Below are 13,724 nucleotides of genomic sequence, written 5' to 3' on the forward strand. Positions count from 1 at the left end.
ATGAACTATTTATACAGTATGAACAAGGCTGAATGAACCAGAAAGAGATGCCGAGGCCCCAGGAATCCAGAGTAGTAGAAAGAATTGACTGGGGAGAGACCTGGTGAACTGTGGACTAAAAACTACTTGAGGGTTGCCAGGGTTGAGGAGGTACCTGAAACTGTGAGGGAGTGGTGATCTCTATCTGCCCACTTATATCTTGCTGACACCTCCTACTGGCCCCACTGGCAAAAGTGTCCAGGTAATGTAACCACAGGAGTCAGCCCCACTTGTGGTTGAGCAGGGCATAGACAGAACCTAGTAAAGCCAATACATGACAATGTTTGCACCATATCATCCCTTTCAAAAAACCCCAGCTAACTGGAAATTATAGTTTAGTCTATTTCTATGATTTTATTTGAATTTTCTTTCCTAAATCACAGGCTTCCCTAATAACTCAGTTGGTAAAAAAAATCTACCTGCAATGCAGAAGACCCTGGTTCAATTTCTGGGTCAGGAAGATCCCCTGGAGAAGGGATAGGCTACCCACTGCAGTATTCATGGGCTTCCCTTGTGACTCAGCTGGTAAAGAATCCACTTGCAATGTAGGAGACCTGGGTCTGATCTCTGGGTTGGGAAGATTCCTTGGAGAGAGGAAAAGCTACCCACTCCAGTATTCTGGCCTGGAGAATTCCACAGAGTCCATGGGGTCTCAAAGAGTCAGACACAAGAGTGATTTTAACTTTTCCTAAATCACTTTTATGTCAGTCCAATTAGTTCCATCCCTGGAATATGACAAAAATTTCTCATATATTGGCATGAGGAAAACAACAAAATGGGGAAGACTAGAGATCTCTTCAAGAAAATTAGAGATACCAAAGGAACATTTCATGAAAAGATGGGCTTGATAAAGGACAGAAATGGTATGGACCTAACAGAAGCAGAAGATATTAAGAAGAGATGGCAAGAATACACAGAAGAACTATACAAAAAAGATCTTCACAACCCAGATAATCACGATGGTGTGATCACTGACCTAGAGCCAGACATCCTGGAATGTGAAGTCAAGTGGGCCTTAGAAAGCACCACTACAAACAAAGCTAGTGGAGGTGATGGAATTCCAGTTGAGCTATTCTAAATCCTGAAAGATGATGCTGTGAAAGTGCTGAACTCAATATGCCAGCAAATGTGGAAAACTCACCAGTGGCCACAGGACTGGAAAAGGTCAGTTTTCATTCCAATCCCAAAGAAAGGCAGTACCAAAGAATGCTCAAACTACCACACAATTGCACTCATCTCACATGATAGTAAAGTAATGCTCAAAATTCTCCAAGCCAGGCTTCAGCAATATGTGAACCGTGAACTTCCTGATGTTCAAGCTGGTTTTAGAAAAGGCAGAGGAACCAGAGATCAAATTGCCAACATATGCTGGATCATGGAAAAAGCAAGAGAGTTCCAGAAAAACATCTATTTCTGCTTTATTGACTATGCCAAAGCCTTTGACTGTGTGGATCACAATAAACTGTGGAAAATTCTCAAAGAGATGGGAATACCAGACCACCTGATCTGCCTTTTGAGAAATTTGTATGCAGGTCAGGAAGCAACAGTTAGAACTGGACATGGAACAACAGACTGGGTCCAAATAGGAAAAGGAGTTCATCAAGGCTGTGTATTGTCACCCTGTTTATTTAACTTATATGCAGAGTACATCATGAGAAATGCTTGACTGGAGGAAGCACAAGCTGGAATCAAGATTGCCAGGAGAAACAGTAATAACCTCAGATATGCAGATGACACCATCCTTATGGCATAAAGTGAAGAGGAACTCAAAAGCCTCTTGATGAAAGTGAAAGTGGAGAGTGAAAAAATTGGCTTAAAGCCCAACATTCAGAAAACGAAGATCATGGCATCCATTCCCATCACTTCATGGGAAATAGATGGGGAAACAGTGGAAACAGTGTCAGACTTTATTTTTCTGGGCTCCAAAATCACTACAGATAGTGACTGCAGCCATGAAATTAAAAGACGCTTACTCCTTGGAAGGAAAGTTATGACCAAACTAGATAGCATATGCAAAAGCAGAGACGTTACTTTGCCAACAAAGGTTTGTCTAGTCAAGGCTGTGATTTTTCCTGTGGTCATGTATGGATGTGAGAGTTGGACTGTGAAGAAGGTTGAGAGCCGAAGAATTGATGCTTTTGAACTGTGGTGTTGGAGAAGACTCTTGAGAGTCCCTTGGACTGCAAGGAGATCCAACCAGTCTATTCTGAAGGAGATCAGCCCTGGGATTTCTTTGGAAGCAATGATGCTAAAGCTGAAACTCCAGTACTTTGGCCACCTCATGCGAAGAGTTGACTCATTGGAAAAGACTCTGGTGCTAGGAGGGATTGGGGGCAAGAGGAGAAGGAGACGACAGAGGATGAGATGGCTGGATGGCATCACTGACTCGATGGACGTGAGTCTCAGTGAACTCCGGGAGTTGGTGATGGACAGGGAGTCCTGGCGTGCTGCGATTCATGGGGTCACAAAGAGTCGGACACTACTGAGCAACTGATCTGATCTGATCTGAAACCCTTCCACTTATACAAATACATCTTACAATAACTTTTTTTTTTTTCAAGAAAATTTCCTAAGAGTCTGCTCTTCAATCTACTTCTGTAATGGTATCCAACAGATCTAAGATTCCTTTTGACCTAATGAGAGTTTTTCGCTTCCCTCTACATGACACAAAAAGAGAAATGGAGAGAGAAAAAACAGTGTGATAATGCTGAAGGCATTAAAACTTTAAAATTAGCTCAATCAAAAGCATGCGATTTCTACTTTACTCTTAAGGAAACATGAAATATTCTTCTGCATCATCATTTTTCCCTCTCTGCCGTGTCATTTTCATCAGCATAAAAACATATTTAAAATCACTCATCTTAAAAAAGAAGTTAAGAGATGAAAAACCCTCATTCACCCTATTCTTTCTCTAGGTATTTCTTCTTTTGTATCAAAACTCTTAAAATCACTGTCACAATATTATTTCTTGAATATCTCTTTTAGCCTGTTGTAATCAGGCATTTTTTTATAACACTTTACAGAAAAATTCCCTTTTAAAGTCTTCAATAACTTCCATAATACTAAGTCCAATCATTGAGTTCAATTTCATTATTATCAGTATTAAGCATAGATGGTCACTCATTCATTCCTGAATTATTTTATCCTCTTGGCTTTGGGGACATTTTCTTTTGGTTTCTATTCTACAAAGCTCAGTGGGTACACTTTTTTAGTTTCCTTTATTTGTTCTCCTTCACCTTCCTGACTACTCATCTTTGTGTATTCTATGGTTTAGGCCTAATACTCTTCTCCCTGTGCATTTGATTCTCAAGATTATAGCTTTAAATATTTAATTAAATGGTTAATCCAGATCCTTCTCCTGAAATCTATACCCATACAGGCAACTCTGAATTTGGCTTTACTAGTTGGATTTCTAATCAGAATGACAACTCGGCAAATTAAATGTCTTCTGAAGAATTCTAAGTGCTACTTCCAAACTATGTCCAGTTTACACCTTTGGCATCCATGGTAAAAATGTATCTCTAGCTTCTTTTTTAAATATAAATTTGAGCATGTCACCCACTTTGGCAAATGAATAACTGAGTGTAAGTTATGAATTTGATTTCTGGAAAGAAGCTTTAGGATCTAGTACATGATTCAACATGTTTCCTGACCTAGCCATAGTAGCTATTAAATCAAGTATCAACATGGAGCCTTAGTCAGCATGAGCCCCTCTCAAACAGAAACTTTGTTGTCAATTTTCTTTGCAATGTATCATAGCTATAAATGAATGTTCATTGTTTTTGGTACCTAAGATTTTAGAGTTGTTTGTTACCACAACACTGCCTATTCTGATTTGTACACCATTCTAAATGAGCCCTATCTCTAGTCCTCTTGATTTTAATTTGATGTAACTTTACCTTCCAGGTAGGCCTAAAATCTTGAAGTTATCCTAGACTCTTCTTTCTTGCTCACATTCCACATCCAGTCCATCACCACTGTTGTGTCTATCTTCAAAATGTATCCACCCCTCACCCTTTACTGCTCCACTCAGATTTAAGCAACTATAGCCCTCATTATCCTTTGCATGGATATTTACAATAGCCTCCAAACTGTTCATGTTCCTTTTTGTGTCTTTATAATATGCTTTCAACTGTGTAGCCAGGAGTCTTTTCAGTACAGGTCATATAATGTTCCTCACTGATCAAAAGCCTCCAATGATTCTCCATTTCAATGAGAGGAAAGCCTATCTGCTGTAAAAATCACAAGGTCTGGTCCCTCATCTTTTGCTGATCTTATCCCTAGTACACTAGCCTTCTTTGGTTCTGGTTATTTTAAGGCTTTGCACAGTGGATACATACATAGGCCATATCCTAGCTCAGGAAGAAAGTGTGTCATGATCGTTTAGAGATATCTTCTATAATTTCAGAGGGACTGATTTTTGCTGGCTTCTAGAACTTCTCATAAAAAATAAACTGAAATCTAATTTTGACATTAAAATATAACCCTTGTTTATAAACAGAGATTTGACAAGCTTTAACACTTAGGCAGGTGGTGGATGGGAATATTAAGTGCTGGCTTGGTATTGTTAATGAGATTCTAAAATCATAATGGTGACCCTAGGTTCCCTTTCTTCATATACTAAGCCTCATTTTTTCTCTTTCCATGCCTTTCTTTCCTTTTTCTCAGATATCTCATCTTTTTTACCCTCCTGTTTATATTCATCTCTTTTCTATGAAACTATTTGGCTGTATTCTCAGATGCTAGGTAGTACCATTGACAATAATAACAACTAACATTTTTCCTTCTGTTCTCTTTAACTTGTGAGTGACCCAATGACCATTCTTCAGCAAATTAATTTCTGAACAGTAAAGTTTTCTCAAATTAATACTTTATGCCAATATTTTTCTATCCTAAAATAAGGCATTAGAGTTATCTAATGAAATTCCAAGATTAGATTTGTGTGTACGTGTTAGGACAGTGCTGTATACCTAAAGAAGAAAAATGCCTGTTGAATAAATGATTTAAACAAATATGTGGCTGCCTACTCTATTCCAGTATTTTTCTTCAGGATTGCAACAAATAAAAATAAATAAATAAAACATATATCAATAAACTGTGATTTTTGCTGAATCTATGCCAGGAATTTAGGTCCTATGACATTTCTATTTTGAGATTTGAGTTTTAACACACTGCCTCTTCATTTGAGCCTTCCCTCAGCATTAGATAGAGTATGACCATAAATTGAAAGGCCAAGTAGAAAAATTTTTCAATTACACAAAGCATATTTCCCACATTAACACCAAAGGGAGATATCAAATGAGAGTTATCAAAAGAGGCATACTTTCAGAAACTATGTAAGTTATATTCTGGTTTCATAATAATTTCTGATTTTCTACAAAGAATTTTAGAAATACAGGAAAATGGTTTCACTTTGTATATCCAATAGGGGAGAACAAAAGCAAAACAAATCCCTACAATATAAAATACTCTCACCATTTTGTATCAACAATCCTATCATCAATTATTAAATTTCAACTAGATCTAGTCTACACTGATTCCTTCTTAAAACTCACTCAAATTCTACCAGATGTCAGATCTGTAAAAATGCAAAGAATACAAATATTAGTAAAACAGGATCTTGGCCCTAAAGAAATCTATAGTCTGGCAGGAGAGAAAAACTTATAAACCGACACCTCTAACAAAATATTATGAAGTTCCAGGAGTCAACAGTAACCAATTTTAGGAAAACACAAACTTTATTAAGCTGACTGATTTAACTTAAATTTCATTCTACTCAGGACTCTAATTTCAATATTTAATTCAATCCCAATATGGTATGTATGATATTGTCTTTGTATATTTTTTAAGCCAGACAGAGGTATACATTTTCTAACTATCTTTGTTTTGCATATGTATAGTATATTTTTAGAAAATCTCAAGGGAGAAATAAGTTCATTTTTTGTGTCCTATGACACAGATGTAGCTAATAAACTGAGCTTGTTTGCTCTTGCAATTCTAGTTTCTAAAGTTTAGCCAAGTTTTCCTTTATTTGCAAAATGGCTGTGCAATTTAGAGACAAATACATTTAAGAAGGAACATTAATTTAACTAAGCACCTTTAAGATTCTGCACATTAATTCTGAATTCAAGCAGTGTGTAGTCTACACATGAAAGCATATCAAAAAGACAAGAAGTGAAAATACCCCACACTTTGTATTCAAGGAAAAGAGACATTTTTGTCCTTTGGAGAAAATATAAGATAAACATATATAAGTAATACAGACATAGCCCATACTTATCTTATTTAAGACAGGAAGAATTTTCCAAAGCAGGTACAAGTCCAGTTGGGCATAGCCTTTCTGTGATAACTTAGATTAGGCCTAGCACTGAGCTGAGCTGAATTTATCAGAATTTGTATTAGCCCTTTTGTACTGAGAAAGTTGGTTAACATCTGAAAACATCAGTCCTCTTGTTTTACAGTAGAAATAACTCATCTCTGACAGAATTGTTTTAAATACAAATGAAATAATGTACATGAAACAATTATGCATTTGATTATTTTTTAATGCCACATCTTTCCAAATATAAGGAGCAGAAATGACCTTTTTTAATCAAAATAATATAAAATGTATATCTTGCCTTTTTATTAACTATAAATGTTGTATAAGATGTTTCTGGCTGCATAGTATTTCATGTTACAGTTGTATCACACTGCTTATTCCAATAATGCCAATATATTGTTTCCAACTGTCCACTTTATGTATAATGTTTTCTGAACATGCTTGTCCATAAACCTCACATTTTATTTTTATTTTCTTTCTAAAAATTAATCGAAGGATTACTAAGTAATGAGATTATTTTTATGGTTTGCAATATAGATTGAAAAATGAACCCTCATATACTTAACTCCAAAACTCACACTTTTTCCACAATATAAACACATCTATATTTTTAACTGCACTCTAACCTACTTGAGGGCCTTTGAGTAAAGCAATAAACATGTTCTAAAAAACATTACATATAAAACAGAAATGGACAGAAATGGATTTATATATAACTATCTTCTGAAGTAATCATTGACAAGTCAAGCACACAATTTGAAGGATTTTTTTTTTTTTTCAGTGAATGTAGTCATTAACTAGAAATGCTATAACAGTAACTAAGTACATGCACCTTTTATAGTCAATCATAAAATGGTGAGAGAACTTAAATTATTTAGAAAAGTAGATAGAAACCATATCCTTTCACCTGGCTTTCTAAAATTAACTTACTGTAGGAAGGCTTTTTAGAACTATAGTAGGAAATAGCTTCTGGTTATATTATGAGGTAAGTGTTGAAGGGGGATGATGTTTCATATTAATATTTCTAAAGTATTTTACATTTCTACATCTAGAATGATTTCTGGCTTATTTAATAGATGTTTGATAAATATTTGCTAATATAGGCTAAATAAGGAAAGATGTGAACACGTTGGAGACCAGGCAAAACAATATTACTGTACAAATTCAAAAATCTCAAGCAAGTAACTGGTCTGATGGTTCATCAGGTCACTACTAAGTCAGGGAAGGTGTTCTGCTCTGTATGTCTGTATCCCTCTCAAAATCATCTGTTGAATCCATAATCCTCCATGCAGAGATGTTAAAAAGTGGCACCTTTGGGAGGTAATTAGGTTAATGAGATTGGAACCCTGAAGAATGAGACTAGTGCTCTTAGAAGGAGAGACAAGGAAAAGTTCACTTTCCTGCTGCTCTCTCTGCCACTTAGGGATGGCTCTCACAGCTATCCGCAAACAAGGAAGCAGACATTTACCCTACAGCAGATCTAGCATCTTTGATCATAAAATCCTCAGCTTCCAGAGGATGAGAAATAAATGGTGTTTATGCCACACAATCTATGGTGTTTTGTTACAGCAGCTGGACTGATTAAGATAGAAGGTTTATATGTCACATGAGTGAAAAAGAAGGTCTTCTCCAGATACATGTTTAAATTAAATGTAAAACAATTTCTGTAACCTTTGGACAGTAATAGGTAAGAAATCATGTTTGGAGTTGAATCCTGCTTGCTAAAGGAATTCATCCTCATGGAGAAGTTACATTTAGTCATGATACAATATAGTGGTAAAATTATGGACTTCAGAGCCTGAATGTCTGGCTTCAAATCTTTGCTGTACATCTTAGCCACTGTGTAAGTTTGGGCAAGTTACTTCAATTTTTTCATCTGTGAAATGGGAATGTCATGAGAATCACATAAATTCAGATAGGTGAATCATTCTGAACAGTGTTTCAGCTCTATGTTTGTTAGTAATATGAACTTGCTACCCTTATTAGCTTTCCCACTGATTTGATACACTTCACATGTCTACCATTTGTACACATTATAGGCTAAGAGTAATACATTAGAAAATTAGACATACAGTTAGATAATTCACAGTAGCAAGCAAAAGGTATGTTGGAATAAGCTTCAAAAGGAATGTACATGAATTATATTATTAAAGCCTAAAATGTCTCAAGCATTTTTGTTTTTTACAGACTCCTGTCAAATAATAAATGTAGCCATATAAAAATCCTTGCCCTCATGAGCCTTACATTCTGGTGGCAGGAGAAGTAAAATAAAAATACAAATACTAATATAAATAGATGGTTGACAGGTAATGTGCTCATCAGGAATCTCCAGAGAAACATAACCAATAGGAGATACACACACACACATCTGGAGAGTGAGAGAGAGAGAGATCAGTTATCTTTGGAAACTCTCAGCTGCACTCAGATTTTAATCCCTTCTGAAGGGAGACTCCTGCTACTATATTCACAGCTTATGACAATAGTGCTGATCTAAGTTTAACTATAGTTTTAACAAACACTAAACTCAGCTTAACTACACATGAGACTGATTTGGGTCCCATTTCAGAGAGCTGATAGAGGAAAGGGTGTGTCTTTGTTGATGATAAATATTGTCTACTTCGATATCTATTATTCAATATCTATGATTCTTTAATACCCAATATCTGGCATACAATTAAGAACTTTGAAACAGGTGAAGCAGGAAACTGTAACCCCCTCAATCACAAAGTAATTATGATTAAGTAATCAACAACAAAATATCTGATAGTGATTGTAGAATCATAAGAATGAGCATATTAACTTGCACTAAACTGTTCTCTTCAGTTCTTGGAAAGAACTTATAAATTCATAAAAACTCAAAATTCACATGGAGAAGCAAAAATTAAATTCTCTAAGTCTACTCACAGTGCAGTGCTCTATAAATCTGGGAACTCTCCACAGTCACTTATTTAAAGCCAACTGTGTTTTATATTTGGAAAAATTATGCTTTGTTTTATTTTCCAAATTCTAAGTCCTTTGGAGAGAAAAGATTAGAAATTAGCAGGAGGAATATATTTGAAAAGGGGATAAAAAGAGAAAAAAACTTGTCAAAGCATATCCAAGGAGGCTGTTTGGGAATACTTAGTATAAAAGCCATTTATTGAAACCTATATTTCAATTGCTACTAAGGAGTCTATTAAATTTTTATCTGGAACTGTAAAGTATTTTTTATATAAAAGTGTCATTAATGAGGTAAGGTTTTATCTGGGAAAAAAATGTTTTTATTAAAGCTCATTTCCAGACAATTTTTAATTAATTAGTATTGCACACATTTCTAAAGCAAGGTCAATACTTTTTCATTAACATACCTTCATTTGACACTAGATTTGGTCATCTAAACAGGTTTCATTAGTGGTTGTTTTTTGTTTTTTTTTTTTTTAAACACCATTTGTCCAACATGGAAGGATCTCAAAATAGCTTATCAACCCTTATTATTTCATCATCACCTCACCAAATTAAATAGCTGATTATAACAGCAATTACTAATAGTTTATCTCTATTACTGTCTGTAAACAGCTCCAAGCACTACAGAAGGAAGAATAACCACCTACCATGCAAATTTAGTAAATGGTAATATGTATGTGTTTTTCAGCTGGTAAAGCAATTATGTATTTGTAAGTATTTTTTCTTTTAGCAGCAGGCCAAAATCTGAGATTTGGGCATTTTACTTCATGCTGAATATGAAGACAGAATGATATAACTGAAGCAAAATAAAGTGATACATACATTTTTTGTGTGTGAATTTGAACAGAATTTGAAAGGCTTCAATTCCTAGAAATTTTTAATGAATCTGATTCAAAAGGTTCTCTTACAGGAATGTTCTAATTTATATATACTGTAAAATATCTCAGCAAAAGCAGTAAATTAGAAACTTTAAATTGGTATTTTCTTACCTTATAATTTAAAGGAAAATGTTATTTTTCAGCTTTGTTGAGGAATAATTGACAAATAAAACTGTACATATTTAAAGTACAACCTGATGATTTGACATATGTATGCATTATGAAATGACTACCACAATCAAGTTATTAACATATACAACACCTCACATATTAGGTTGGTGCAAGTATAACTGCAGTTTCAGACCATGAATTTTAAATCGTTATACCTACGTTCAAACGTATCTTTATCAATCAAAATAGAAACAATTAAAATCAACACATTTTGGCGAACAAGAAATGTTTATTCTTGTAGCATAAAAATCCACACTTCAAGATTCAACAAGCTCTTGGAAAGCATTTTCGCCTCCTTCTGGTTGTGAAAGCCTCTTCACTGCCAATAGGTGTCCAGATGCTTAAAGAAAAGGTAGCTGGCTGGCAAGAGATCAGGTGAAAGCAGCAGATGAAGCAAAACTTCATAGACCAATCCGTTCAACTTCTGAAGTATTGGTTGTGACATGCAGTCAGGTGTTGTGGAGAATTGGGCCCTTTCTGTAGACCAATGCCAGCTTCAGGTGTTACAGTTTTCTGTTCCTCTCATCCATTTCCTGAGCATACTTCTCAGATGTAATTGTTTCACTGGGATTCAGAAAGCTATGGGCTTCTCAAGTGGCACTAGTGGTAACCTGCCTGCCAGTGCAGGAGACTTAAGAGACCCAGGTTCAATTCCTGGGTCAGGAAGACCCTCTGGAGGAGAGCCTGGCAAACCACCCCAGCATTCTTGCCTGGAGAATCCAATGGACAGAGGAGTCTGGTGTGCTACAGTCCACGGGGTTGCAAAGAGTCAGACATGACTGAAGCAACTTAGCGTGCACACAGAAAGCTATAGTGGATGAGACTGGCAGCATGTCACCAAACCATGACCTTTTTGTGGTACATGTTTGCTTTGGGAAGTACTTTGGAGCTTCTTCTTGGTCCAACCACTGAGCTAGGCATCACTGGTTGTCATATAAAAACCCCTTTTCATTGCACATCACAATCTAAATGACAAATGGTTCATTGCTGTTGCATAGAATAAGAGAAGACACTTCAAAAAGAAGATACTTTTGATTTGTGGTCAGCTATTGAGGCACTCACTTATTGAGCTTTTTCATTTTTCCCATTTGCTTCAATTGCCAAATGACCTTAGAATGTTCGAAGCTGAGTTCTTGGACAACTTCTCATGTTGTTTTAAGAGAATAAGCTTTGATGATGCTCTCAATTGGTCATTCTCAACGTCTGAGGGCCAGCCACTGTTCTCATCTTCAAGGCTTTCATCGCCTTTGTAAAAACTTCGTAAACCACCACTGCACTGTACATTTGTAAGCAGTTCCTGGTCAAATGCATTATTGATGTTGCAAGTCGTCTCTGCCACTTTCTGACCCATTTTGAACTTGAATAAGAAAAATCACTCAAATTTGCTTTTTGTCTAACATCATTTCCCTATTCTATAAAATAAATACAAAATGAGCAGCAAGTAATGTCATCAGTGAAAAAAATAAATAAACCAAGAAATCCACATTAAAATGATGTATAACATAAATACATTTATGTAAGAATGTATTCCAATATCAAACAGGAAAGTTCAACAATGCAAAACCCCAATTACTTTTGCACCAAACTTAACAGTTAACTTTTGTGTGTGTGTGTGTGTGTGTGTGTGTGTGTGATGAAAGCCCCTAAGATCTAGTCTGAACAAATTTCGAATATTTAATATGCTATTAAACATTCTGCACATTAGGGCCACAGAAATTATTCACCCAAAAACAAATTTAATAATGTTGCGAAATACAAAATCAACATACAAAAGTCTGCTGTGTTTGTGTTTGACTAACAACAAACTTTCTGAAAAGAAAAATTAAGAAAAAAAATGTCCTTTATAATAGCATAAAAAACAGTAACATATTTAGGAATAAATTTAACCAAGGAGATAAAAGACGAATATACTGAAAACTATAAGATGTTGATGAAACTAATTGAAGAAAACACACAAAAAGGAAAGGTATCCTATACTCGTGTGTAAGGTTATTGGAGGCCTGGTGTGCTGCGATTCATGGGATCGTGAAGAGTCAGACACGATTGAGCAACTAAACTGAACTGAACTGAAGGTTAAGGGAGTTAGAAAGGAGAGGTTCAGAAAAAGTAAGAGACCAGCACTTTACAGGAACAGATCACCTTTACTGAGGTGAGAAGGGGCAGCAGTCATATTAGCAAGATTATTAGCAAGCATAGATTAGTGCTTGCTGCACTAATCTAAGAAATAAGTAAGTATATATAGGCATGCATGTGGAAAGTTACTGCTTAAGGAGCCTGTTCTTCTCCAAGGTTGTTCGGAGTAGTTATCTCTTAAATGGCTGGGAAGAGGCTGGACCGGCTTGGAGCTGGGTGAAATCAACCTAATGTCCATTTTTTTCTTCCCATGAGAGAGTTCTTTGTTTTGCAAAGAATGGTGGGGAGGACCTGGAAGGGACTTTTAACTCCAGGCTACCTCGAGCCATGCAACTTTCCTTCATCTTGGATTAGAAAAATTAATACTGCTAAAGGTTCATACTGCTAAAGGTTCAGATAATCATGATGATGTGATCACTGACCTAGAGCCAGACATCCTGGAATGTGAAGTCAAGTGGGCCTTAGAAAGCATCACTACAAACAAAGCTAGTAGAGGTGATGGAATTCCAGTTGAGCTATTCCAAATCCTGAAAGATGATGCTGTGAAAGTGCTGCACTCAATATGCCAGCAATTTTGCACAACTCAGCAGTGGCCACAGGACTGGAAAAGGTCAGTTTTCATTCCAATCCCAAAGAAAGGAAATGCCAAAGAATGCTCAAACTACTGCACAATTGCACTCATCTCACATGCTAGTAAAGTAATGCTCAAAATTCTCCAAGCCAGGCTTCAGCAATATGTGAACTGTGAACTTCCAGATGTTCAAGCTGGTTTTAGAAAAGGCAGAGGAACCAGAGGTCAAATTGCCAACATCTGCTGGATCATGGAAAAAGCAAGAGAGTTGCAAAAAAACATCTATTTCTGCTTTATTGACTATGCCAAAGCCTTTGACTGTGTGGATCACAATCAACTGTGGAAAATTCTGAAAGAGATGGGAATACCAGACCACCTGACCTTCCTCTTGAGAAATCTGTATGCAGGTCAGGAAGCAACAGTTAAAACTGGACATGGAACAACAGACTGGTTCCAAATAGGAAAAGGAGTACATCAAGGCTGTATATTGTCACTCTGTTTATTTAACTTATATGCAGAGTATATCATGAGAAACGCTGGGCTGGAAGAAGCACAAGCTGGAATCAATATTGCCAGGAGAAATATCAATAACCTCAGATATGCAGATGACACCACCCTTATGGCAGAAAGAGAAGAGGAACTAAAATGCTTCTTGATGAAAGTGAAA

Source organism: Bos indicus, chromosome 6, assembly GCF_029378745.1.
Source record: "Bos indicus isolate NIAB-ARS_2022 breed Sahiwal x Tharparkar chromosome 6, NIAB-ARS_B.indTharparkar_mat_pri_1.0, whole genome shotgun sequence".
NCBI classification, from domain to species: Eukaryota; Metazoa; Chordata; class Mammalia; order Artiodactyla; family Bovidae; genus Bos; species Bos indicus.